Source organism: Oreochromis aureus, linkage group 20, assembly GCF_013358895.1.
Source record: "Oreochromis aureus strain Israel breed Guangdong linkage group 20, ZZ_aureus, whole genome shotgun sequence".
Lineage (NCBI taxonomy): Eukaryota > Metazoa > Chordata > Actinopteri > Cichliformes > Cichlidae > Oreochromis > Oreochromis aureus.
In genome coordinates this window covers 7,691,074-7,714,722 of record NC_052961.1, presented here as the reverse complement: position 1 = coordinate 7,714,722, position 23,649 = coordinate 7,691,074, and positions in this window count along the sequence as shown.

Below are 23,649 nucleotides of genomic sequence, written 5' to 3'. Positions count from 1 at the left end.
CCACGCCTCATTGCTCGCCTGTGTCATTCCTGGAACTTCATTTACACCATGTTCCCTGAAGGACCTTTTTTAGCCCCATCTCCCTTTTTCTCTCTCCGGCTCCTCTTTTTATCTCTTTCTTTTTCTATGCCATAAAATAATGCTATTTCTTGTACACTCTGGAGGGGCTTGGAATCATTTGCAGGGAATGATAAAACCAAAGGCATGAAGGGGTTATTTACAGGAAGTGTAACACTGACAGGGTCCCACTGTTCTGCTTTTTTCACTGTCACATGCCAAGTCCATGCTGAGGCAGGGCAGGGATATGATATACATTTCAGGCGCACTCGACCTACACTGTCTGCACACACGATCATTTACTGTTATCTCCACAAGCAAAATAGGCACTTCCAGCTTTGCACATTGTAACAGGATGATGTCCAAAGCTACCCAAAATACATGTTAAAGTATAGTTTGATGGCAACATGATTGAGGTGCCTTCTCTGAGACAATTGCCTGTTTTTGCTCATATGGGGAGCAGATGGTAAGCAGGCATCAGAGCGGCAGGCTTTCTGGGATGACAGCCATGAGATTCCCCCTCAGGTGCCATTGGAGCCCCTTTAGAAGGGGAGAGTGATTGGTAGGACATGGCACCCCTAAGCAAGTGTTTTTTTTCTTTCCTCCCTCGAGTTTTCTGATTTTACAGTTCTCATCAACAAGCCACAGTGCCGGAAATAGATGTACAATGTCACCTATGACATTATCTAATTTAGGAGCCTACATCACATATGGAGAACTTTATATTTAGCACCAACAACAATGTGTTTCCAAGACTTCGCCATTATTTCTTAGATGCAAAATGCCAGTTTTAATTCTGGATTTCTGTCTGCCCATGTTGTACAATATGTAGTGGGGCTCTATTTAACACCTTTCACCCTTTTCACATTAAGGATATTGTCCCTGTGTGGGCTTTAGTAGTTGCAAGAAGATAGGAGATTTCTGTTTATTAAATTTTGACAAACAAAAACCTTAATCGCTGACCCCTAACTCTCATGGCTCTGTTATGCTATGAGGTGCATGGTTTGGGTCTAGGATCACCACCAATCAATACAAAGTTGTTCCCACCAATCGCTTTCATACTGTGACGAAACATTTCTGATGGGAGCAGTCTCTTCATAGCGTACGAGGTGACGCTAAACAGCTTAATGTCAACAGATCTCACTCTAATTGAAGATCTATGTGAAATTTATACAGACATCTTCACCACCATCCCTGAAAACACCAGATGAGGAAATCTCATTTGGAAAAAAATAGTATCCCATCTCTCCAGATGAGTTGTAAGAGACTTGTGGAATCTCTGGCAAGATGAATTCAAGCTGTTCTGGCGGCACGTCATGAGCACACGGCTTTCCAGTTTTTTCCTTTAATTTGTCACTCAGCACTATAATGTTCAGCAAAATTCTGGGTTATAATTAAAACTTATTTCAAAATATTCTAACCAGATCTTTGAACATCTATATATGAATGACACACCTTCATGTAGCTACAAGATAATTGGATACAACGTATAAAATTGTATGACTTCAGTTGCATATAGACAAAACTGCTATATGATAGGATTATACAAAGCAGTGCTGTTTGAGATCATATGGCTGTTAGCCATGCATGTTAGATTAATAGGTAATTCTAAATAGCCCATGGATGTAAGGTAGATAAAATGCTTGAAGTGTATAGAATAAAGTGCTATGTGGTTAAAATGTGACTTTTAGTTTCAAGTGAACGGCCTGTACGACTACAAAGGCGCTGTATAAATGCAAGTCTAGAACACACATAACCATATTAAGCTTCATAAACTTAGCATTGTTATGTGTGCAGGATTTTTTTTTCCACAAATGCTGAAATGATCCTTATTTCAGCTTCACTGTGGATATATGTGCCCCAAAGTACACAAAGCTTCATGTTCCTCGTGATATTTTTTTTAGCTATCCTGTTTTTATTTCTGCCCTCTCAATGTACAAATACTAACATATAAAAATCTGTTGAAAAACCAATAATGAATGCCTCATAAGATGAGTTGCTGCTATAGTGATAAATACTCTATACTACAGAACAGCATGTTGTGATACACGATATGAATTGGTTACATACTGCGTGATATTAGATGCTATTATGTGACAAACAGTTTAGAACTGCCTGTAGGCTATATTAAGATGTTAATGTGTTATTTATTGTCACTGTTTTTGTGCAAAAAAAACATCTTTTGAAGTGTCTTCCTTTCAGCACCTTGAGATCAAAACCTTCCCTGTTGTAGACTACAGGGGGGGAAATAACGGACACAATGCACAGTTGAACACATGATGCATTCACTGTAGCTGTTTCTGTCTGTGTGCGTCTGTGTGTGTACTTGACCTTGGCGGCTACAGGACATTTTGGTTCATCAGGAAAGATGATTGTTTCCTTTAAAAGATATTAGGAGGACTGTGTCTAAAGGAAACTGACATGCCTCCCTGCATCCCTGATGGTTTCCACTCCGTTTCTTTTATAGTCACTCAGTAGGTAAGGGAATAGTGTCCCACCTCAGTATTTATACATTAAGCAAGGTCTCCCTGTCCAGAAACAAGAGATGAGCAGTGATTGGGCCCAGAGAATAATTTCTTCTGTGTCTACACTGGGGAGTCAACCTTAATCAATAATCACCTTGGAGGGAAGTGATGCTCTAGTTTAAGGTGAATTGACCTCTGTGGTGATGAGTCTGTGGACAGTGGTCATCCGTTACCACAATACTGGACCCTAATATCTGCAAATGGGGAGGGTAGGAGTCCTGGAGCAGGGCAGGTCTTTTATTGTCCGTGCAGGAATTAGTGTGGGATCACGAACATTCAGTGTCCCACCCATCCAGAACTGTCACCACTCCGGTAAACCCATCTCAGAGCTGTCGCTTTCACCACATGTCATGGTAAGAAAGAAGAGGGCAAATGGTTTTGCTTTCAAAAAGATAAAAGCAGAAGGAGTCTGGACAATGTGGCCTTTATTTAAATCCTTTTAAGACATTATATGTTTGAGGTACATGTACTTAAAAAAAAGAAAAACATGTAAACTAATGAACATCTCCGTGTGGGAAAGGAGGAGCGAGGAAGTTACGTATCCATTCCAAAAAGCAATAGCCCTCATCCTCTAATGCAATGTGACATTGAATACTACACACAGAGAAACAAGTAACCCCAAATTGGGTTATTCCTCCTACCTGCCAGTAATCCAGTTGATAAGCACTATACATGTAGATTTCTGGGGAGCAGAGAAATCAGATTACCCTGAGCTGAACTGGGATTTTCAGTCTAAATTGGCTGTTCTTCCTCGGGTCTCTCATTCTAACAGGATGAATGAGGGGAAATAAATGATTTGACTTTGCACCAGATAAATTATCTGTGCAGGAGCACACAGCAAAGTAAAGGAAAGGATGCTCGGGTTATTGAGCTTACAAAAATGAACCATGTTCCTACATTTAAAACAATAACACAAGTTTAAAAATACAAAATAGTTGGATGACTTCTTGATATTTAGGGATGTAAAGTTATAAAGAAACGACAATTTTGCAAAACAAACACAGGCAAAGATTTCAACTTGTAACTGCTTAGTTTTCCATAGGGCACCAGTTGTACATCAACTGAAATTAACTTTTACCTGGGCCTTTATTGGACATGGAAGACTTATTGGTGTCATGGATGACCAGAGGGGTGTTTCTGTGTTTCATAAAGGTGTCTCAGGAAAGCAGGGGGTTATTGTGCAAAATCCCATCTTGAACGGATATAAGGAACCAAAACAGAAAGGTTCTTTGAGGATTTACAGCAACGCTTTGAACTGAATTCATGTCAGCAGCTGGTATTAGTCAGGCAATACGTTTACAATCATAGTTGTGCATATAAGCATCTAATGATCATTTACTAATAAAGACAAATCCTGATAATATGAGTTAGCTGCAGCTTACATAGACTGTATGTGAAAGATGGCCACTATGACTTTTTTTGTGAAGTTTCATTTTGAAGTGATTTTAGCCACTTTATGGCCACTTCTGTCTTTTTGAGTAACTATAATGTGATAATAGGATGGGTGGCTGTGCTATTGCTAAACTAGCTTGCTAAACTAGCTAAACAAACTTGGTAAGCTAGCTGAAGCCTAACTGACACTAGAATCTCACTCTCCAAAACTCAAAACCCAAGCGCAAAATTCTTGGATGGTTTCTTTCTACATTTAATGCCACAGCATACTATACTATTTGTTATGACTGTATAAACATTTACCAAAATGCAGCAACACCACAAGCACAGCTGAGAGGTCTAGTTCAGTGACATGTGCACCCTGCATCGAGCTAGCTACCATGTCCTGTACAGTTGGTATGTAGAAAGGTAGTTATAGAGACCTTTATTTGTTGTTGTTTCTTTGGTACTCATTTACTGTAAAGTCAAGTCTTTGGACACTCACAGGCTTTTGGAGCCACCCTTGAGGAACAGCAAGTCTTGCATGTTGCTATTTGAATTGTAATAGCAGTCTTCGAAGAAGTCTGTGACCCAGTTTTTTTGGTGAGACATTTTTTTTATTGCTACAGATAGTTACCAGGTGTCTGCGCCTGTGGATTTACCTATCTTAGCATCCCAGGTTTCATCCAAATATGGTCACCGTTAGCTCAAAAAAAAAACAAAAAACAAGACAGCAAAATGCAAAACTTGAGGTTGCAAAACGATAGCCCTCAAAAATCACAGTGGCTTTGTTCATCTTTGATTTAAAGCCAGTTCAGACCTATTTGAACCTCCATAGCACTGATTGAAAATGAATTCTCCCATGAAAAGAGGATGCATTTTTCCTTTAGCACTTATTTGTTGCTTTTGGTTACGGTGCAGTTAATATTCCGAAAGCACAGTTTAAGCAAGAACATTAGAATTCAAGCATTTATGTGGCCCTTGCATCCGTGCATGTGTGACTTGCATGCAACGCCTCGGCATGATTTATGTCCCGAGCAGCTTTTTCTTGCATTGCAAATAGGTAGAGGCTCAGCGTCTCTTCTGCTGTTTTTGTATTTTCTAACATGACACATGAATCCCCGGTGGCCCTGAGAATCAGACAACCCAGGTGCAACACTAATATCCTCCCAGTATCCAAACATTTCCTTTAAAAGTAACTGGCACATTGGGGCCCATAAATTAGAACTGAATGCTGCTCAAGATGTCTGGCTTCCAATAAGACCGTACCCAGAGCAATAAACTTTGACATTGCTGCTTGAAAAATGCCTGCCCTTTTTCATTGTCAAGTGTTACAAATTGATGAAATGAGTTCATCGATGTTCCCTGGTCATTATCTCTCCAGTGGCACTTTGTTTTACAGACAGTGGGAAAAGGGACAGTGCAGATTAGAGGCCCAGGCACAGTTTATCAAACAAAATCTAATATCATCCATAAGAGAGGAATCTGGAAATCAATACTTCATTACTAAATTGTTAGTGGGGATGAAGAGTAATTGTGTGAGTTCAGAGATGTGTCTCGGCGGCCGGGGCATAGGAAGTTCAATGTCACCCGGGAAGTGATAAGTAAAGGCACTGATGGGAAGAAACATTTCTGTAATGGGGGGTGCTGTAGGAGGGCAGTGGCCTGAGCACAAGAACAGACAATAGACACTGGTTTGCCATTGATTGGCTCAGCTATAAAGATGGAATAGTTTAAAGAGCTGTAGAGAGATAGAGGGGGGAGACAGAGTGAGACAGGAAAAAAAGAGTTAAATTGAGCACCACCTCCTGAATTTACCCTTGTCTTGTCACCAGTTTTTGTGCATTGCGTAAAGTCTTCGGCTGTGGTCACTCCGATCAATCGTCCGGTACATTTGCATCCTGACAGAGATAAGTGCAATGATAAAACCTCTGCAAAAATGGAAGACCGCTTGATGACACGGCCATTACTGCTGGCTGAAGGTTCGGCGCTGAAATGGCTTTGTGTTAATGAACGCTAATAAATATCTTTGATGAATAATCAAAGCCATCGCAGCAGATTCTGTAATGTTTACAGTATTGTACATTCATCTGTTAGGTGTGATCTTAGCAGGGCCCTGTAGCTCCTCTTTTGTTCGCCATGTGTAAGGTCACATCAGTGGAATGAGCACATCACCTCTGTGCAGCCTGGCATGGCCTCATCCCTCTAAAAGCTTGTGTCTGGAGTCCCTCTGACCTGTTCCCCTGCCTCGCCATGTTCAGCCATGCAAATCGGAGTGCCTTCAATTTCAACATTCATAAGCCAAACCTGCAGCTTGCGTTTGAAGCCAGAGGGAGCTCAGAGGAAGCACAGCGCTTCCTGACATACAATAGGGGACTTTTATGTTTTGGCAAAAGGACAAAAAGCGAGCCAATGGTAGAGAAAGTCTTTGTTCTGTGCTAAACCAAACTGTTTACCTGTGTGTGTTTACTTCATTTAGAGACACTTGGGGGTAATCTGAAAATGTCACTCTGTCTGTTCACCACTTTGTTCAGACATGGTCCTGAGAGGATGATTTTTGTCTAGCACCACAATGAGGTTGACATTTTTGTTTTGAGTGAATATCTTGACATCTATTGGATACACTGACATTAAATTTGCTCCATATATTTCAGGTCTATCCATCCATTTTCTTCCATCTATACAATTCAGGGTTGCAGGAAGGGGTTGGACCGTATCCCAGTCATCATAGGACCAGAGGCAGGAAACACAACGACAGGTGGCCAGTCTGTCGCATATTAAGACAGACAAGCATTCACGCTCACACCTAAAGTCAATTTAAATATCACCAAATAATCCAAGGTGGGTTCTTTAAAATAGGTGGGTTCCCTATCAGAGAATCTGCAAAGAACCATGCACACTCCACACATAAAGGCCCCAGGCTAGATCAGTAGCCGGGTGCTAACAACATACCATTGTGTTACCCCAAATATCTGGTACCAAGTATATTTATTCTAGTTACTCCAATTATTGGCTGAAATATTGGCTAGCAAATTTGACGAGTCAAACTTGTCCACTTCTTTGTTTCCTGGCAAAAATATCAGCAAAAATAATAACATTCTCTAATAAGCTAATGCTAATATGCTAATAGCGTTGGCTTACACTATTAGCTAGCTTGCACATTGTCACCTTGCTTGCTTCCTATTTTAGAAGCCCCAGGGAGCTCTCGGCATAGCTTTAAGAGAGTTTAGTGTTTATCAAAAATGTGGACCAGGAAACCCAAATAATGACCTCAAAGACATCTTTATAACACCTAGGAGAGCGTTTCAGAATCAGGTGACAGTTCTCAGGTTTGTCACAACTTCTTCAAAAGATATTTTAAAAATCTGATTGTTGATGAGGAAACACTGATTATAGCAGCTTTAGGTCTACAGACTCCTAAAACCTTGACTGAAAATGTAAATAATTATAATAAAGATAAGCTAATAACAATTCATATTGGAACAAAAAGTTTACTGTTACGCGTCTCATGTGGCGTAGATATCTACCACTGCAGATTCTACAGATGGAGTAGCTTTTCTAATTAACAAAAAACACCGCCTCGCTTACACATCAAAAACTAGTGGTGGGAGTGATATAACAAGCTGTTAGAATCCAGATACTCTCATTTCGTGAGCACATGTTTGACTGTTCAGCAAGTATACTGTTCCATTTTAAAAAAGAGGCTTCCCCTGTTGTTGACAGAGATAATCATTTTTTTATCGTGGTGCTTTGACGTCGGTGAAGTGAGGCTGACAGTCCAGTAACAGGGGCCGTTTGCTAATGATTTTTGAGCAGCCCCCAACTGAGTCCTAAATGTCTGCAATATCCATAAACAACTCTATACTGTCCAATTAGGCAGACAGAGATGTACTGGGCTGTCAGACAGATTTGCATGGCTAAGCACCTGAGATCCAGAGGATGATGAGGGGGATGGTTCACCGGCCAGGGAAAGAATGTGCACAATGGATGACTTTCATTACAGCATTACCGCTTTACATACACACTCATCCAATTACTGCTTGGATTAATTGATCATCGTACTTTTCTTTCCCCAGCACCCGAGTCGGAGCTGGTGTGTTTTTCTCCCTTCTTTACCGACTACACAACCTGCTGCTTTTATTCCTTTTGCTCTATAGCCCCTGTCCCAGGTTTACAGCCAGGGCTCTTCATAAAAAGTCTGAGGGGACATTTTGAGCAGGGTGGGAGGGTTGAGGGGGGTGATTGTTAGAGGAAACCGTCACCGGCCACCACTGTGAGGATGGCCATTTGCAGGATCGCATACATTGGGAATAATTAGAATTTATGTGTGCTCGTCAATCCCGCCTCATCCTCTTCCCTGCTGTAGACCCATCAGTGGTCAGAAGGGTTCACCGGAGCATGACTCATCCCTGAGTGCGTTTGATCAGAATGAATTATGCCTTTTAGATTCATTATGGCACTTTATTTCTCCTCTCTGTCCTCCTCCCTTGTCCGTTCAGCACAGGGAATGAAATGTACAAGACAGGGTACATATTTTATTGTATGCATGCTGTCATGCACGCACGGTTAAGGATAAGAAGTAGACAGTGGTGGTTTAAGCTAGCTACCCAGTGCTGCACATTTTGCAGAACACTTTTTCCAGAGGCAGTGCAGAAAAAAACACACAGTATGGACATACAGGAATGTTTATAATACCAGCTCCCAAGCTTGGAACCTTAATGCATGAGAAACATTTGTCAGAGCAAAAAGATTTTCAAAGTGGCATCGCAAAACCACTTTAATATGACAAAAAATCTAATTGAACTCACGCTGTTTAGTGTACAGGACTATGACAAGTGCTAATGGGATCATTTAAGATCATTTAAAATACAAACGAGTCTTTTCTTTCTCTTCATTAATTACTGCTAATTATACGAACAGCTAGCCTTGTCGGGGCAGTGCATTTGGCTGTCTCCGAGTTGTGAACATCAGGTCTGAACAAGAGGATGTCCCATTTCCCTCCTGGATGGCTGGCTGATAATGTGTGGTGATAGTAAGATGAATAAACAACAGCGTGCATGGATCAGGCTGCATTCATAAGCGAGTCTCGTGTTGCTTTACTGGCCTAACTGTGTTTATCTGAATGATGATTTTGCTCTTCTTTTGCCTTTTTCTTTTCTTTTTTGTAAAGAATTGTCTAACCTTATTTATCAAAATATGGAGCATGAAGTGCTCCCTTTTTCTTGACTGTGTTCTAGGGAATATTGATAGCGCTAAGGGAGAGCACCTGGCTGGTATTCAGTGCTGGAGAAAAGCACTTGTTTCCTAATATGAACATTTTTAGTCCTTGTTTTGAAATGCGCTGCATGAGATAAGGGTTTGTTTTTAAACACACGTTCTGTGAATTACAGCAAAGAAGTGAGAATTATTGGAGATATTTGAGTGAACTAAATATTTTAAGCTGCTTACGGTAATTTATTTTGAAAATCCTTTCTTTCAGTTATGTGCAAATCACAACTGTCCGTTCTCTGAATACGGTTGATGCAGCGATGCGTTGGAGATTTCAGCAGAATAAGTCTGCAACGTCGTTTAGAGTGAGCAGATTGCATCAACTCATTTTTGCATTTTTAATTGTTTTTTCCTTCTTTTTTCCCCCTGCCATGGTCCCATTCCCCTGCAAGGAAAGAGTCCAGTCGAACAGAAAGGTTAGTAATCTTTGTTGCAAGCAAGCTGCTGGATTTCAGATCTGTTAGTGCTTTTTTATCCCTGTTAATAATGTAGTTTCCTATCCTAATTTATGTACGCACATAAGCTTTACCTAACCAGATGTTGTTTTTTAAAAAAATTTGAAACAGTGATATCTGAAATAATTATTGCTACTGAGTGGTCAGTCTTTTTTAAATGTTGTTTTCAGCCTCTGTTCAGAGCTTCATCAGTAATCAAGGGTTAATTTCACACCTCAGTGGATTGCCTGCCTTAATCTCTATTCAGTGTAATTAAATCTGTCCAATAAAGTGAGCTCTTTTCCTCTTTGTTCTCTCACATCTCCTACTCTCTCTTTTTTTTATTGTTTTACACCCATCACATCTCATCGTCTGAACTACAGGCCATCCAGCCTCGCTTGACAGGCAGAATCTATCCCTAAAATTAAAACATTCCTGACCGAGATTGTAAGGGGGAAAGCGAGGGAGGCAGGAAAAATGAGCAAAAGGGAGGGAGAGAACAGGGGAGTTTGCTGAGCTTGGGAGAGGAAAAGAAAAGGAAGGGAAAGGGAAGGGAAGCTGACACATCCAGTGTCTATTTTACTTTCTTTTTTCTCATTTCAGCAGAATGGAATGTGAAGATTTGACCCTGTCAATCAGGCCTCTTGACAAGTTTAATCACGATGTGCCCTCTGCAAAATCACGGCTAAATAGGAATGCAAATAATAGAGCGCTGGGGCCTCTTATAAATGGTAATCAAGAGGACTAATCAACTGACAGGTCCACAGATCTGGCTTGCTCAAAGAGTCACTCAGATTTCTTTTCTTTTTTTTCCATTTTAAGTGCTTGCACACTTTTAAACGACATCAATAAAAGGAGGAGGGAAAAGGGAGAATTAACACCTCCATCTGTCCTATTCTTGTTTTCTTTGTACGCGTATGTACGTAACACCTTATTTATGATTGCTTTTTATGCCGCCAACTACTTTTTTTCGTTCAAACTTTTTCCCCCGGTGGAGTAAAAGACAAAAGGTTACATTTAAGCCATGTAAAGGGTATTTTTCTTTTCAAGACAGACCAGCCACACATTTCTGAACAATGTAAATGAGCCTTGCCAATCCACTCCTCTGTGATCTGCCACAAAAGTCAAGGGCTCCATGAAGACTTTGAAATGTTGATTCAGTTGAGTATGGTGACTTCCCTTAGCACCTTTAAAAATACAACTGATCTAAGTTTTATGTGCGCTTGAAAGTTGTGAAGGTTGACTCTCTCTCCCCAATTGTCAAAGATGTCAAAGCTAAATATGAAATTCCGTCTTGCCCTGACTGCATCAAAAGTCAGGACTTTTTCTTTTTTTTAAGTCCATATATATGAAAGAGATGGTACAAATCTCACTGCTTTGCTATTTCTACTGGACAAAATAGATCATATGTGAAATCCTGCAAACAAATCACTTATAATGTAATCTCTTATTTGCATTGCACACGTTAAGATTAAAATCCAGTGATATTCTATGTGAAATCCTGCAGATTCTTTATGTTTCTGTATCTGTAAATCATTTATTTAGAGGGAAAAAAACATTCCAAAGGGGGTAAATTGGATTTGCAGCAGCGTAATTATACATGATTTTAGATGGTTTGGTTTGTCACTGGGATTAAAAAGGGTTATATGGCACGTCAGCTGGATCTAACATTTTAAAGACTTACACTTCTCTACTCGCTAATGATGGTTTACAGGCCAATTCTCTGGGGGCAGTCTGAGTGCTTCCAAGATATCACATCTTCACAGGCAATCCACATAACTTAGTCTGGCAATGCCAAAGGGAGGTTTAAAGACGAGCCAAAAGAATGAGTAAGAGACATGTCAGAAAACAACATCATGTATAAATGTCTGCAAACAAAACATTACAATATTAAATCCTCTTTTACCTTCCTTCTCTTCCACTGGCTCATTTCTCTAAATTATGAAATTTAAGCGTTAATGAGAATTTTTCAGGCTTCACTGTAAATCCCATGTGTTTCATTTCCCATGTTGCATTCATCCACCGAGGCGCGGCCATATGTGCACCAGAAAGTCGTTTAACACAGATTTCTTTTAAAAAATGCTTATTTTTGCTTTGTGTTGGATTAAGTCCAGGTAAATTCAGTCACCTTCCTCACCTACAGAAGAAGATCAGCATCCAAACAATGGAACAGGCAAGACCAGACATCATTAGGCTTCTTAACACCTCACAAGACACAGACAGATTGACATCCAGCCAATTTGGCCATGAGCTGCGATAGCTACTAGTAGTCTGCAACCTCACCATGGACTAATGATGGTCCAAGCCTGTCTTGGCCCTTCACAGGCCCTTTTGATCAGGTAGTAGAAATCCAGTGTTATGTGAAGTTCACTATACATTCAGCAGTATTTACCTGCTTGAATCCTGCCGCGAGTCTGGCAGTTGATCAACATAAGAGTTATTTCCACTGATGTACATCATCTTTACAGTACAGCGCTGGTCACCTGTCATCATCCACACTGGAGAATGTGCTAAAATTAACAGAGTGAGAAACAGAGTGATAAACATCCAAACAAGGTGATGGCATATTGCTGATGTGCAATATGCAAACTTTTCCTGCAAAAAAAAAAAAATGATGTGATGATGCTATCATTAGCAGCCGACTTATCTATACGACCTGTTTTGATTAAAAACAAATGGCACGGATCAGTTTGCACAGAACAGACCATCAACTCAGGACTGCAGGCAGCTGCATGGATGGTATGAAGGCAAATATAAGCAGGAATGATGCACAGTATTTATAGCATCCAGATAACACTAGGTTGGAAATTGACAGGCCCACCTAATGATGCTCCTCAAAGTGGCATGGATGGAGACGAGTGGACCTCTTCAAATGGGAGGCCAATCCCTGCTGACACAGGGGATAATAGCCCAGCATTGAGCCCACTGTCTGGGCACCACACACCATGGCATTTGGAACTGAGCAGCCCCTGTTCCTGCGGACAAATGATCCGCACTCTGCCAGGGGATGTCAGCCATCACATCTCTCAGTCAGTCTGTTCGCATGAGAGATGATGGCAGAGGGCACTTTTTCTTAACCCTATTAATTTATGAATAATTAGCGTCATTACAGCAGCAAATGGGGAATCAATCTATCTATCTATCTATCTATCTATCTATCTATCTATCTATCTATCTATCTATCTATCTATCTATCTATCTATATTTCTCTTTGGACATTGGCTGCTTTTACAGTACTTTTCAGAGTTTTTGTTTATTAAGCCACTTTACACTGACCTATGAATTATTCAAGAATAAAAAAGGCACATAACTCAAGAGATGATCAACCAGTGTTGTGTCTACATAACACACAACTTAGCAAAGAACTCCATTTAAATTGTATCTTTAGGCACTTTGTTAGAAGCAGCCTGTCACAAAAACATGTAATTTGTTCCCATTTATTTAGCCGAATCTATGAAAAATGTCAAAGAAAAGACAGTTGACATAAAATAGCATTTTTGGACCAACAAGGTGATTGCCAAAGAGCTATTAGTTGAAAACTTGGCATATCTTGGCACAGTGTGCTTGTGTCCTTAAAAAAATTGTGGAAACAGGACAAGTGGAGGACAAAAGAAGAAATGACAGTCCTAAAAACTAACTACACCCGAGGAACAGTATCTGAAAGTCACGTCCTTAAGAAATCGAAAAAAAAATCCAAAGACCTGGCACAGGACCTGAGAGATGCATCTGGCCCTTGATTTGATCTACTGTTCTCTAAAGCCTCATCAGAAATTGCCTCAATGGAAGTGTGGCTGTCAAGAAGCCAATCACAGGGAAACAGGAAGAAAAGGTATGCCTAGTCACACAAATACTGGACTGAAATTCCAGCAGTAGGCCATATGGAGTGATGAACTGAAATTTTTCATTCAAATTGTCATCAACATGTATGGATGAGACACCACTGCCTAAATTTCAATATGACGAAGATCCCAATTACAGTGCCATAAAAGCACACATGGATGGAAAAACACACAGTCATAGATTCTATCAGTCATAGATTGGACTCCCCAGAGTTAGGACCTCAACTTTATTGACGCAGTGAGGGATCATCTTGACAGAGAACGGAAGAAAAGGCAGCCAACATCCAAAGAATAGCTTTAAAAATGTCCTTCAGGAAGTCTGGAGAACTATTCCTGAAGAAATGACAAGAAAAGCTCACCTAAGAGAGTTCAGGCTGTGTTGAAGCACATTTTGTAAAGTGTAAAATCCACATTAGAGCTGAAAAAGATGATAAAAGTGTTACTTGTGATTGTTAAGTCAACCAAATGGCTTTTCAGTCAGATTCACTTTGTCAGTTCCAGTTTCAAAGAACCAAGATGCCACCAGCAAAAACACCCAGTTCAAGATTTTACAATGAGGTCTCACTAATAGGTGACATCCTTTTTTCTATACAGTCTATGCCACCAACCAATTTGGGAACAGATCCCCTTATATTTCATGTGTAGCCAGCAGATATCTGGGACAAGACATCCTGCTCCACAACCTGGTCATTGCTCACGAATGACCACTAATAAAACAAAAAACAGGTGATTGCAATCCTCTCGAGGTTATGTTTTTCTGTTTTTCTAGAAAATACATAGCTGCAATTTCATTTTTGATTTATTGTTGTAAAATACCATGCTGTGAGTATTAGGTGTGTTACAGCACCAAGACTCACCTTACGGCATTCACCATTTTGATTTCACACATCAAACAAGAAGCAGCAGGAAGTGACGAACAGCAGCCACAACAGTCACCCAGCTGCTTCTTGTACACACATGCAAGTTTCTCGTTTTATTTAACTAACATCTGCTGCAGTTATAGCTGGGAACAGGTGCCACTGACGCAGTACGTCATGTTGACCAAAAAGGGTTTCCCTATAACAAAAACAACAGTATGAGTATGATAATGTTTCATTTCAGTCCAGACATATAGAAACCATGCTAAATTTGCAAAAAGTATGATAAAACTTGGGGCTTTTTGTGTAGAAGCAGGTGTAGCCAAAATCATTTTTTATTTTTATTGGCCATTATTACACTATTAGTAGCCATTAGCCATTTATCTCCATTCACTAGTATTCATTGAGGACCATTTGACGACTCCTGTTGACTTCCAGCCAATTTCAGTACAATGGTGCTAATAAAAAGTACTCTCGGTGTAGACAGGCTCCAGTGAAACCAAAACCTGCTCAAGTGTGATTTATCTGCAGAACTCCAACTACAAGCAGTCGACAAGAAGAAATCAAAAAAAATCATTGTCATTACATACAGATTCCCCATATTTATAATTGACCACCCAACCAAACAACTCCATTGCTTACCTGTTTCACCTTGGCTTTTATAACTGCAAGCAAACAAAACAAATGCTTAACTTCTGCAATTTAAGGACATTAAATAAGTACATAATCAAATGTCTGCTATCTATCTGGAGTAGCTTGGAGCTGTAAAAACAAGATAATATGATAATAACTAGTATTTTACATAGCTTATATATTCTGTGTTATTAGAAATATATATATTCTTGTCAATAAGGAAGTTGGATATATATTAACTGACTATACTTTAGTTTTTTCTCTTTTATTCCTAAACAACCTTCTATATATTGTTTATAAATAAACAATTAGGTGTATTTTTGAATTACAATTATGAAATACATTGAAAAATACAGAATAAAAGATCTATCTATCTATCTATCTATCTATCTATCTATCTATCTATCTATCTATCTATCTATCTATCTCTGTCTGGATTTGTGTTATAATTGCAAGTAAACAAAAGAAACACTCAACAGTCATTATAAACCCACCCACAGCTGCCACTGGGACCTCCATTAAGCCCAGTGTTCCTGAGATGCTCTGGTCTTATCTGATTCATCAACAAGACGTTGGCTGGCATGATTTATCTATGCCACTTACTTGTTTTCATTTTGCCCGAGGGCTGCTGCCAGCATCAGGGGCTTCTTTTTACAATGTGACAGCTCCATCTCAAGAGAAAAGACTCCCCATGCAAAAACAGTGCATCAAAACAAATAAGGCCCGAGCCACTTAAGAGAAGTGGCTGCGTTCGGGCCCCATTTTCGCTGCATGTCAACCAAATGATGCAACGGCACGCACAAATCTGCATTACTTCTGTGCTTGTGCCTTTTGTCTGGAAATTACACGTAGGAGCCTAAACACAGAGTTTGAATACATATAGTGCAACATGTTGCCACTTGAATCTGAAAAAATATTACCCTAAAATCATTTATACTGATTTCTTTATTGATTATCTGTATTTTTCCACTGTGGGGCTCAATTTACCCACACTCTGTGAATTCTGTACCTCCTAGTTTACATCTCCCTTCCCTTTGCTACTCCCCAAATCTACAGGCAACGGGACGCTCTTGTACATTAAATAAGAACTGTCACCCTGGGCAACTTGCAGCAATGAAGCATTTATTCTGCCTCACATTTCCTGGCACTTGGAATTATTTCCTTCATGCCTGATAACCAAATTACAATATGGCAGGTCTCCCTGGAGCCACAGGATTGTTAGTGCCAGCTCACAACATACTTTCAACTGATGTGGCATTTCATGTACAGCTGCCAATCAAAGCCAGCAGAAGGCTGAGATGTAAATGAGGGCGGGCCCGACGGTGTTCAATTACTGCTCTGAGCTCTGCATAATCCCCCTTCCCACTGACTGACTGACTGACAGCTCCACATTCCTCCTCATCCCCAGCTTTCTCCCCTAATTTCACCACCTTGGTTTTTTCTCACACTGGGACACGGAACCAGACATTGGAGGGAATTTCTGTCGTTTCCATTTCCATTTAGAATAGCGCCTAAAAATGTACTATCTGACATCTGTAAGGAAAAGGCGTCCGTATTCTGAAAGTAAATTATCGCTAACAACAATTTCCCTAAAATTTGTGACCCCGAGCTCCAAGCTAAGCAAAGTCTCCTATATGTTATGTCAGTGTCTTTCCCTCTATTGAATATAATTTTCCTTTTCCCATTACAAAACAATGGGAATTTCAACAGTCGAGTGGGCCGAGATACTCTCAGCTGCCTACTCAGCATCAACCTTTGGTAAATACTCAGATTAAAAAGATCCATGAATAGCGGCGGTATCTTTTGCTCTTTCTGTCATAAAGACGCCTTTAGATTCCTCTTAATCCTCGTGTTAAAGGTACGCCAGCTGAATGGCTTAAGCAATGTTCTGCTTGAGACTGAGAAATGATGCCATTAGACCTGCAGGATTCAAAATGCTATGTTTTGTGCAGGAGCGCTTTAATACCGCAATGTATCATCGGACATAATTCCATATAGCTCGCCTGGCTTCATTTAATTTTAAAATATCAAATTGTTTTCCTCCACAGTCACCTGATTTCGCCTGCCATCGTCTTCGTCATTTTCCCCACTCGTCTGTCTAAAACTGGCACTTTTGTTGCATTCCGAGAGGTTGATAAATCAATCCATCAAAAAATTCTTTGCGGTGAAACTCAATCAAGAAAGGTCATGTCGGCGGGAAAAGAACAGATTAAATTAGCATTGAATTAGACATGGAAAGTGAGCTCTGTCAAAACCATCACTGTGCTCAGCACAATTAGAATATGTTAATTATGCATTTCATTAAGGGGCCTCAGCGCTCTTTGAATGTGAGATGAAATGTCACTGGTGTAGGCAGCCGAAAAATGGAAGATTGCCAGGCACAACTTTCTTTGTGCAATGTGTGACACCTTCATTAACATCAGGGATTGCTAGTCTGATTAGACTTTTTGTATTAGTTTAAGCCTTTAGGCTTTCAAATGCTATGCTGCCTTCTTTTTTTCTCCATTTTGATGTGGCAGCTAAGACCCTTCTCTATTTCCAAGCAGATATTGTCTGTGGTTCAATTCTTTGTTGAAATTCTCCAACATAATGCCGTGACATTGGACGTAACATCTCATTGTCTTTGTGTGGATGACGCCATTTACCGCGTCTTTGTTTCACGTAATCTCGGGTCACTTTCAGCAATGCGAGACTTGAAGAGCCAAATTCCCACACAGCGAGCTCATAATTAGGATATTCAGGGAAGCCTTTGAAATAAATCACTCACGATGTTGACATTAAATTGCATAGCTGCAGTCCCAATATAAATACTATATACGGTTTCAGTTTATACCATCCTGTATGGTCACGCTTTATTCTTTTGATTAACGTAGGTACGTGGACACGGTATTATTTTTAATAAATAGAAAGAAGAGGTGGGCACTTACAGCCCGATACTGGTATGACTCTTCATCATAGCAAAGAAACTCCAGGACAGACTTATTTCTCCGCACTAGTGATTAACTCCTGAGTGAACTCGGGAATATCCCACACACAGTGTAATGGTTGACAGGTCATCATATTGTATTCTGTGGCAATCACACGGAGAACAGATGATAGGTAAGTGAGAGTTGGATCGTAGCAGCAGCTTACATTACAGATCAGCCAAGTTTTAAAACTTCATTAAAACAAAATGAAAGCACTTCCCGGCACACTTAAATTAAATCGAAATGCTTTGGGAAGAGATGATGAAAGCCAGAAGTGGGAGCTGTCTGACAATTTCAGCGCTCACATACTTTCATGACATAAGATGATTCTTGTGTGTTGGAAGTGAATCGTAGGAATGATTGTCTCTGGAAGACCCTATCTCGCAGATGTAATATAGATGTCTTGAATGAGTGACTACCTGCTGGTCTATCTTTGTACCCATAACTGAGAATATACAATACCTGTAGAATACAGCTCCCACCTGACTAGCTACACCACAAGATTACCTTCCTTTGCCCACCACTGGAGGGTTAAGGAGGGGTGGAGGGGATCCATTTCTTTACGTCTTTATGGGTTGCTGTATAAGAGTCATTAATATAAAATCAATCACTGGTTTGATATTGTAGTTTAATATCAAGATTTCATTTTCCATCAAGGACTTTAACAAGTAGAGCATCTTCTTCAGAGTCCTTTATCTTTGCCTGAAAGGATGTATTACACTGCAAGGCTGTTCATATTTTCTGTGGCTACTTTTCACTTTATCCACCTCGCACGGTCAGCATTACGTTCCAGATGAGAGATGGTTCGGAGAAATCCACAAGGATGAGGGTCCTGTAAACGATGAAGTCCGATCATTCACTGTCTCAGCTCCGTTTCAGGTTTTGGTTTATGGGGATCCTGCGGTTGCACTGAAGGCTCTGACATGTGCGGGACTGACTGCTCAGGTGGGAGAAATTTAGTTTGTTCACAACTTTGCCACAGGTGTGTCATTTGCCTTTCTTGTCTCGCTGTCAACCGTTCGTCACGTTAAAACCTCGGCAGCTCTGACGGTTGCGCTCCTAAGAGAAGTGGAGTAATTAAAATGTATCAATCACTTGTTTTAGCTCGCCGAGCTATTTTTCACGAGTTTGATCCGATATAGGCAGCAATAACAAAACGAACAATGAAAGCGTCATGTTGGAAAATAATCTACTTACGGGTCCAGCACTGGAGGGAAGCACTCAATCAAAAGTGAAAAATGGAGGACTGTGTCCAAGGCCTAAATGTATTCCATGGCCGGAGAATGAACTTGCTGCCCATGTGACACATGATTTACACAGGAAAAGGCCTGTGACTCTCTACAATGATAGATCTATGCCTAAGTCTGCCTGGGCTTACTCTATGACATATAATCCTTCTCTTTTAAGTTGTAAGATAGAGATAGATAACAAAATGCTGTATTGATTTCCCTGTCTGCACAGCGGCTGGGTTTTTAAGACTGCACATGTCCATGTCTGAATCTGGACTCCAGTGACAGCTGTCTCTCTGCACCTCGTTGTATCCCTGCTTCTTACATTTGCATCGTTAGATTTAAGTTAATCTCAGTGCATCTTCCACATAAAAATAAAAGATCTTTCATAGGACTGTTTATTCACACACGACTCTAGCATACTTGATATGTTGCAGGCCGTTCAGTTTGTGAGACATATATCTTGCAGTGTTTTCAACTGATCATCAAACTGCATGCTGTTCGCGCTTGGTAAGGCGTCTTCTTCATTGATTCAGAAACCGTTATGATATTAGTTAGCAGTGGGATTAGTTTGCATACTTCAAAAATGCAGAGGACAGAGGATATTCGGCTAACTTGTTTAAACAAATGTAAAGCAAGATTATTTAAATACTATATTTGATGCAATGCTGCTGTGTCCACAACCAAATCTAAGGTGGTTTTTATGTCAGTGAAAGCAACAAAGTGTGTTGCACATTCACAGTTTTTCTTGCAAAAATATTCACTTCACTTGTAAACACCATGAAGTGTCACACAATGTGTGACCTGCCAACCAATGTCCCATCATATATGTGATATTTCTGACAATCTGATTTTCTTACATTAGACAGACCTATGTGAAAACGTTGCTTAGTTCAACAACAAAAAAAAGACCAGAAGCTAGGAAACAATAAACCCACATTGCATTTCAGAGATACCTAAAATACACTGCACTGTTGGTAATTTGCAGAGTACAGATTTTTTATATAGCGATGGGAAATTTCCTCTGAAAGCATACTTTTGCAACCTAGTAATGTCCTTACCTTGATTATTGAGCATGCATCATGACAAGCTACCAATTATTCCTTACTTTGAGAATGTGAATTACAACGAGAGTACTGTGATAGGAACTCTAATTTGATTAACTGACACTACTTGGAAAAGCTGGCTTATTGCAAAATGAATGAATTGACAATGTGCATGTGAAAACACACAAAAATACACACACACACAAAATCAATTAGAATATCATATACCTGCAGGCAAAAGGAAAAACAGAAAACCAGTCAGATAAGCTTGTTCAAAAAGTGACCAGTTGCTGACAGGTTACATAAAAACAAACAGTAATAATGATCAAGTCAAATAAATAATAACTGGGGGTTTGAACCAAACCAATAGCATGCTACTACTTCCTTAGCTTTTCTTAATAAATAGCCAAAATCAATACTGACTAAATCTAGTCAGGTTTACATTCAGATACATTCACTGGTGGGCTGACATACACTTTTCTGAAAGACCCCTAACGCCTAAACCTGTCCCAAACAAAACAACTCCAATATTTGCAAGAAATGTTACATTATGCCTGAAAGAAATCTGGATTTTGTATTATGTGAACCGTAAAAGTGTCAATTATATCAGACAGGCAGCAGTTATCTAAACCAGCGGTCCCCAACCTTTTTTGCGCCACGGACCGGTTTATGTCCAACAATATTTTCACGGACCGGCCTATAAGGTGTCGCGGATAAACACAACAAAATAAAACCAGTACTGACACCAAAAAAAAGATTTATTCATAACGCATGGGAAAAGACCCAGGGAAACCGAGCTAACAATAAAAAACAACTATAAAAACCCTGAAAACCATAAATTTCACACCCGAGTCTCAACTCTCACAGCCCAGTACCAAACAACTCATGGACCGGTATCGGTCCATGGCCCGGGGGTTGGGGACCGCTGATCTAAACAATAATCATCCACAAAAATAACTGAACTATTTACAAATCAATAAAGTCAAACTGACTTGTTTTATTAGTGTTAGAATAGTAAGACTTGACTTTTTTGAGTTCTTGGTTTGTTTGTTTTTTGTTTTAGTTTTAGTTTTGTTTTGTTTTTTTTGTCCAAATTCTTTCTGTAATTACCAATGTCATTATGTTATTATCATCATTATTATTATTATTATTATTATTTTCATTATGTTATTACTTTTTGTGTTTGGTTTTCGGATGTCTGAGGTTATCCTTGAAAGGCATGGATACAAGAGTGTGCACCTAGGAGTGCTCCTGTGGTCACAATGGCCTGCCATGTTGTGGTTAGTTGTAGATGTTTGCTGTGTGCCATAGTTGTGAGCTTTTTGTTTGTTTGTTCGCTTTGTTTGTTTTGTTTGTCTGTTTTCCAATTTAAAAAAGAAAATAAAGCTTATAAAAAAAAGAATAGTAAGACTTAAGTTATATCAACAGATTATACTATATTATATAATAATGTCATAAAGTTTAGCTACTATCATGGTCATACATACACTCACCACCGCTTAATTAGGTCCACCTGTGTTGGACCGCGCTTTGCCTTCAGAGCTGCCTTATTTCTTCAGGTCATAGATTCAACAAGGTGTCCATATTGACTAGGAGTGTCACACAGTTGCTGCAAATTGGTTGGCTGCACATCCATGATATGACTCTCCTGTTCCACCACATCCCAAAGGTGTTCGACTGGATTAAAATCTACTGGCTGTGGTTTATTTGACTACACTGATCTCGTTGTCATGTTAAAAAAACAGCTTGAAATGATTTGAGATTCATGGCATGGCGCATTATCCTGCCGGAAGAACCCATAAGTCTCTGTGCAGAAGTCTCTTCTGCATACTTTAGTTGTAATGAGTGGATACAGTATTTGAGTTACTGTTGCCTGAATATTCTCCTCCTCTGACCGGCATTAACGAGGTATTTTTATCCAAAGAGCTGTCGCTCACTAGGTAATTTCTCTCTTTCGGACCATTTTCTGGAAACTTCACAAATGCTTATTACGAAAAAACTCTTAGTAGACTGTTTATTTGTTTATTATTTTATTCATTTATTGTGTTATTTGTTTACAGGATCATTTAATTTCATGGCCATAATCTCCATTGTTTTAAAAAACTAAAATCAGAGAAGCATTAACATGTGCTTCACATCTGACTCAGTATCTCAAAAGAAACTCACTAAAAACATTTTATTTTGAAGAAATCTGCCATACATTATCCAACCACAGCGTGCTGGGTTGATGGGAGATTTACTGCTACAACAATGCGTTTTCTCAGTCTGAAACTGTGCCTTAATCTGGGCCAGGAAAAGTGAGTTGCAGCAGCATGTCACATCACATTAACACAACCTGATTGTCACATCACATTTAATTGAAGTTATATCACAGAAAAAAAAACCCCAAAACATGTCTAACCATATTCTTATGCATGCTCTCTCGTGCTCTTATGGGTCATTAGACAACATTCAGTAGTTTTTGGATAGGTGGTGAAGGGTGTTTTTTTTTTTTTTTTCAAACTTTGCTTGAGGCCCATGGACCCAGGCTGTGTTTACAGGCTGAGAGAAATAGCTTAAATCTGCTGGCGTCAATGCTGATTCATGTCAAATTGAGTGGCAGGTGACCCGAGAGCCGGCAGCCAGACAGTGAGACGGATTACAAGTGAGCAAAACGCCAACAACCTCTGGCCTGCTGTGGGGCAACAGATGACAGCAGAGGAGGGCAAGAGGTGGAGAGCTCTGTGTGCAAACCCCCCCCCCCAGCTCTCCATCTATCCATCAACCCATCCCCCTCTTGGCCACTATCCATTCAAGCTTACTGATAGACAAGGGGAAATGAGAGCATTCACTTGTTAAAATAATACAGCTATGTCAGATGTTGAAGTAACTTGTTACAGATTCGTTGTTTTACTTTTTAAGTGTCACTTCTACCAAGACTATAGTGCATCTGGCTAGAGTTAGACTCCGTAATGTTACAGCACACGTACAAATCACCAGATTTTAAAATTGCTTGTCAATCAAAAAGGTCATTGTAGTTACATTATGCGGTCGTAGCAGCGGAAATTACATTGTAGCCAAATACAAGTGAGGAATAAGTGTTTGTGGCTTCAGCACTAACAAGGCTGCAAGTCAGGAAGCGGTCCATTAATAGAAAGGTGTGAACATTATATGCTCCTAGTGAAAAATGTGGACAAGAAGAGAGAGGGAATGAAAATGCTCCTGCTCGCCTACAAATGTGCAGTGGCAAAACGTAAGCATGCATGTGCCCTTGTTGACGGCTGGTTGCAGCAGAGCCAACAAACCCCGAATTCTCCTGACAGCGTCTGAGGGGCCCGAATCCAATCCCCTCCAATTCCGGTTGTTAGTTTACAGCGAGGACGACCTTGCACGGTGCTGACAGTCAAATTCTTTCCAGGCTGTTTCCTTGGATTTTATAAATGTT